Below are 6,036 nucleotides of genomic sequence, written 5' to 3' on the forward strand. Positions count from 1 at the left end.
TGGGCTCTCCACGGTAAGACTCCACACCAAAAGTCAATGAGGCAATGAGTAGAAAACTCTGAAAGAAATGGGACCCTAGAATTCTGAAACCACTCATGTGTTCCTGCAAATGTAATGGAATAAAACACCCATGGGTTTTACTTTTAAACCTTACTGAATGATGAAAGCTAGTCAGGCCAGACAGAAATTAAAAGACCAAAGAATGTAAAGATTCAGTAAAAATGAATGATGCCAGGAACTCTATAAATACGGAAATAAAATTAAAACAGAACAAACTTTGTGTAAATGATAGTTAAAGAAAAAATAATGTTGTAAAGCATTGACAACATAAGCTTAATAACATAACCAAAAATATCAATGTATATGGAGAATAGAGTTACGTAAAAGGAAAATGTCTTCTGTTAAATAGGGATTTGAGGAGACACATTTAAAGTTACACCATAAGGAAAAAAAAAATCTCAAAAATCTCAAAATATTACCTTACTTATCTTTATCATCTTATGTTTTTGTTGCTCTTAAGTTAGAACTAACTTTTAGAACTAACTGTTTAGAACAGTTAGTTTAGAACTGTTTCTGAACTAAAAGCTCTCTTGACAGAATATTAAAGCTTACTTACCCTATCACTTTATTTCTGGTTCATTTTATTCCATTAAATATTCTAAAAATAGAAAAATGTAGTAAGATACAGAATCTAATCTGTGTAATCATTTGTATCAGCTTATTCTACCGATGCATCTGTAAGTCAAAGAAGTATCTGGGGGCGCCTGGGTGGCTCTGTGGTTTAATCCTCTGCCTTTGGCTCAGGTCATGATCTCAAGGTCCTGAGACAAGCGGGGAGCCTGCCTCTCTGCCTACTTGTGATCTCACTCTCTGTCAGATAAATAAATAAAATCTTTTAAAAAAAGTATCTAGAATAGCGTTTACAAGGATGAAAAATATTTCAATTTTGGCTCTATTTCTGGGTAAATGCTGGAGGAGATCATTGAGAGAATGTGACTCCTGGTTGACCCGGAGGACGGACTCTGATAATTCAGGCTCCTCCCCCACCTCTCTGTCCCTGGAATATACATTCCACCTGCCATTCCCACAGCTGGAACTGAGTCAAGAACATGGCTTTGAGAGAGTACGTTGTTGTTGAAACCACCTTAATGGACAGAATCCCATTTAGGCCTCTATATAATGTTAATATTCTGATAGGCAGATGTACAGATCTACTCATTTTGTGTCACAAAACACTTGAGACAAGCCTCCTATAGAAGTCCTCTTGCTTATTAAACCTTCCACCTATCAGTCTGGCGTGGTCTGCTTCTTTCTTTGAGCTCTCCCCGCCCTCTGTGCACTGGGGTCACCAGGGGAACTCCTGAAGTCACAAACTAATGATTGGCAAGCCAGGCAGGAGACCAAAGAAAAGAGTCTTAGGGAAGAGACATCTGTGGAGGGAATCCTAACTTGGCCATCTAACCTCTGTCAGATGCTTGTGAACTGCTATGGAAATATGCGGATGCCTCGAAAATGCCAGCTAGCCTAACGTGCTTGTTTGAGGAATTGCACAGAGAGCTTTGCAGCAGAGAAGGTATCCTACAGTGGGCTAGCCTCTACTGTGGGCAGTCAGCTGGTCACTGATGCAGACCAGAGGCTCAGGCTCATAAACTGGAAGAGCTCTCCAAGGTGGGAGAGTAGAATAGTAGAATTGGAGACCCTACTATGCCATTTTGCAAAACTAGGAGGGCTCAAGCTGCCATGGGTTAAGTTGTATGAGCTTGTAACAAAGCCCGATTGAGACACTAAGAGGTATAATCCCTGAGAAAGTGAAAACTGATGGCTTTTAATGTTGTCTTTTATTGAAGGCTAAACAGGGAACTTAAATCCTGAGAGCTTTTTCTGTATGCTTGCTTAATAAAACTATCTATTTACTCACTCTTTTGTTTGGGAGATTCATTCTTCTACTCTGAGACAAGAACCTGACTCTCTCACTTCAACATCATACTTTTGTTTTTTTTTGTTTTTGTTTTTTGTTTTTTTAATTCAAGATGTTATTTATTTATTTGAGACAGAGAGGAAGAACATGAGAGGGGAGAAGTCAGAGGAAGAAGCAGACTCCCAGCTGAGCAGGGAGCCCGATGTAGAACTCTTATCATGCGACTCCAGGATCACGACCTGAGCCAAAGGCAGTTGCTTAACCAATGGAGCCACCCAGGTGTCCCATAGTTCCAGTTTTTAATATGGAATTGAATTTCATCAAAATCTAAAAAAAAGTGAAAAAAATCACAAGATAGCATGATATAGAAGAATATCCAGGGGCTAAACGTGAATCTTCCTTTTTCCAAAAACAAAGACCAAATACTGATAAGACCTCATATATATCCACTTTATTCTGCAAATATTTATGGAACCAGGTCATTTATTTCACATTTCATTAACAGCTGACACTCAAAATTTGATAACTTCCAGATATCCTTCAGTCAGTGGACTGGGGGGTTCATATCCACATCCAGAAATTTTGATACAAAGCTTATTCCTCCAGTCAATTTCCAATGATAGTTATTAAACTATCATTAGGGAAGTTAGTTATTAAAGGAAGATATTAACTTAGGGAAGATAGTTATTAAAGGAGATAAAAGGAAGTTTTGACTCTTCATCATTGGGAATTTTTTTAGAACTACATGGAAGTGTTGAGGTCACCTCAAGTAATCTGGAGACCGAATGATGGCAACCCAAAGTTTGTGGCGAGGAAGAGGGCCCTCACTTGACCATATAGGCACCCTCATATCGGATTCGAGGATCCAGAACTGGAAGAATAAATTTGTTGTTTCTAAACAACCTAGTCTTCGTATTTTGTTATAGCAACCCAACTAAGACAAGTAACTTCATTTTCAATAAATATCTAGAAAGTAGAACAGTGGTCATTTTGGAACAAACATGTTGCATGCTAGCATCTGAGTAATAAGCCATGTGCAAGTACGTGGACTTGTGAGATATTAACATCGGAACAACTCCACTTAGAAACATTCAACTAAATAAACTTTTATGGATATGAACTAAAACTTCCAAAAATGCTAAATCTATCTTCCCATTACTCAAATATAACAGTGAGAAACATTACTTTGGATTGGCAGAAATAGGATTTAAAATCTTTTCAAAATTCAACTTGATAGAACCATCACAATAATCAAACGACACCTAATTTTTCGTGTGTGAAATTGCCCCCGTGGGTAGAAGAGTTAATGACTGATTTCAAACAATGTTTTTTTGAACTCTCTAGTTAATCTTCTAAAAAATACGGTTATAGAACAAAATTAAAATGCACGTTAATGATCATTTTCATGTAACTCTGACTTAATTTTTAAAGTTATACAACTGTTGCTTTATGGAGATCAAATTGACTTATACAGTTGCTGCCTATGACAAGGCACACACTTCTCTGGGAATACACAAACTAGTTTATTGGAAATTTTTTCAAAAGTCTTTTAATTTTCCTGATGACCTCACCAGGTACTTAAGAATTCCAAACGTTTTCAATATCTAGAAAACTAATTTAAGCTCCAAAACAACCTGCAGAAATATAAACCCTCATCTGTCAAAGGCTCTTGGGTGAATCTGCAGCCCAGGGTGCCATGCATCGGGACAAAAGTGAGCGTATGAGGTTAAAAAAAATTAAAGCTCCCAATGTCACCAAACAAACAAACAAACAAACAAAATGAAGCCAGAGGTCAGAATAATAATGATCTGACAGAAAGAATGCAAATATGCATGCCTAGAATAATCAGAAAGCTGCAATGACATACAGCCTTTCCTGGGGTTAATAGAGTAAGGAAAGAAATTTCCAATATCAGAGGAAAACCTACTGCTTAAATGCTGAATGTTGGCCAAATCACTGGCGTGAAAAATAAGAGTTTGAAAGACTCCAGAACAAGATATCCTAGGTGACAAACAGGAGATGAACCTGCAGGAACCATACACAGAACATAGAAAAATTGGCTTACCCAGTGCAGAACTATCCTGCCAGCCACTCTGGGTAATGTTGTTTAAGGTAGAAGAACCAGGAATGGAGATCAAATCCCACTCCAGTCACTTTAATCATCTTCATATGAAATGTGAGTTTAGTAAACTCCATGTATCTCTCATTCTGGAGTGCAAATTTGACCATCCTCAACACATCTTTCTGTTGTTTTAATGAAATTCTGAGTCAAGGAGCCCCTGCTGCTTTTTAATAGACAGATAACTCAGGTTGATGAAGTCTACCTGAGAGGTGCCCACAGTAGGCAAATGAGAAAAGTAGCCCAATTCAGAAACTATATTAACCAGAGCTTAACTGAGTGTTGCACATATCTTATTACTACAAGGTATTTTATCTTTGGAGGGCTCGTTTTTAAAGAATGGATCTGTATGTGGTCAATTCACTTTTCAACAATTCCTCCTCCAGTGACAGGGCTGAAGTGATTTCACATTCAGGGAAAATGAGTTTTGCTGCTCTTCATAAATTGCTAATGAGCTTTTTGAACAATTGTAGCCCTAACCTGATTCACAAAAGAACCTTCTCAGATTTGCCATTAACGTGTCTGTAACAATAAAAGGACAGAAAAATACCAAGTAAGTTGATACCACTTGCTGAGAACTATTTTCCTCTCCTCATTTCAGCCCATTAGATTATTTCTCCCCGTGACACTGCCAAGGAGCCTGGATTCGGCTTGACAGTTAAGCTTTCAGATGTCTCTACTGCTAGCCTCTCTCACTTTGCAAAGGGAAGAAAGCTTCGACGCTGTGCGGCATGAAGGGTGTCAGAACTAGATTTTATTTTCAGCTCTGCCACTCACCAGCTTGTGTGACACAGGGCAATTTATTCTTCTCCTTTGGAGCAGTTTCTAATATGTCGAATATGCATAAAGTAGACCTGTTTCCAAAAGGCTAAACGACTTCCAAAGTCCTCTTCATTAAGAAGTTATGATGATGCTTGTAAACCATGGCTCCTGAAACTCTATCCTTTTGTTTTGTGCAGTGATTTCTCGCTGGGTGGTTTCCACTTGCCTACTTCAGTTTCTCTCAAACCAAGAACTCATGAGGTGTTGTATTTAAATTAGAATGCATGGAGACAAAGTGGAGAAAAAGCTCAGTGGGTTCCTCCTTTCCCTTCTCTCCCTCTGTGTAGCATATGGACAAAATAAAGGCAGCAATTGATACTTTCACTGTTCTCCCTGGAAATTTTCTGAGCCAGATTCCCGAGCTCATTAGGTATTTCCATCTTTCAAGAACTGCGGGTGGCATATCACTAAGGATATCACTAAAGTTCCTTTTTTTCCAGCTAACAACCTTCTCAAGGTTCTTCAGCCCCATACCTGCTTCTTGATCCCAACATCCAGAGCTTCATAATTTGAGTTTGTTACTGCAATACCAATTTCTGTCCATTTTTATCTGCTTCCATGTAATGAGCAACCCTTAAAACTCAGTATGTTAAAATAGCAATCACTTGATTGTTTATCCTGATTTCATATAAGGGGGTGCACTGACTTGTTCTTACCTTGATGGCTGAGAGGGCTGGAACATGTACCATGGCTCGTGTAGTCCCAGGTCTCCTGTCTCGGCTAGGAAGGTTTGAAAAGTTGACAGCCACCTACACTGAAGTCCTGGGTGGATTTTCACTTCTCCCCCAAGGAATTGGGGCCTCTTCCTCTCCAAAATGACTTCCCCTATTTTCTCTTAACATGATCTCATCTAGAATTGTGACATGATTCTAGAACTCCTAAAGGTTCTGCAATAGAAGTTTTATGAAGGCATACTTCTCTCTCTCTCTCTCTCTTATTTTTTTTTTCTTTTAAGATTTTATTTGAGGGATGCCTGGGTGGCTCAGCTGGTTAAGTGGCTGCCTTTGGCTCAGGTCATGATCCCAGCATCCTTGGATCGAGTCCCGAATCAGGCCTCTTACTCAGCGAGGAGCTGTTTCTCTCTCTCCCTTTGTCTGCCACTCTGCCTGCTTGTGTTCGCTCAATCTCTCGCTCTCTTTCTCTCTCACTGTCAAATAAATAAAATCTTAAAAAAAAT

The 6,036-nt window shown here is 38.9% G+C and overlaps 1 long non-coding RNA gene across 3 annotated transcripts in view; it reads right to left on the bottom strand.

Annotated features, from left to right (window-relative positions):
- LOC309871050 overlaps positions 1 to 5,662 on the bottom strand; it is a 218,138-nt gene extending 212,476 nt beyond the window's left edge. For all 3 annotated transcript variants that reach the window (XR_014314989.1, XR_014314990.1, XR_014314991.1), the window contains exon 1: positions 5,516 to 5,662. This is a non-coding gene — a long non-coding RNA (uncharacterized lncRNA). The remainder of the gene's footprint in view (positions 1 to 5,515) is intronic.
- Between the last annotated feature and the right edge of the window lie 374 nt (positions 5,663 to 6,036).

Source organism: Mustela nivalis, assembly GCF_964662115.1.
Source record: "Mustela nivalis genome assembly, chromosome: 8".
Lineage (NCBI taxonomy): Eukaryota > Metazoa > Chordata > Mammalia > Carnivora > Mustelidae > Mustela > Mustela nivalis.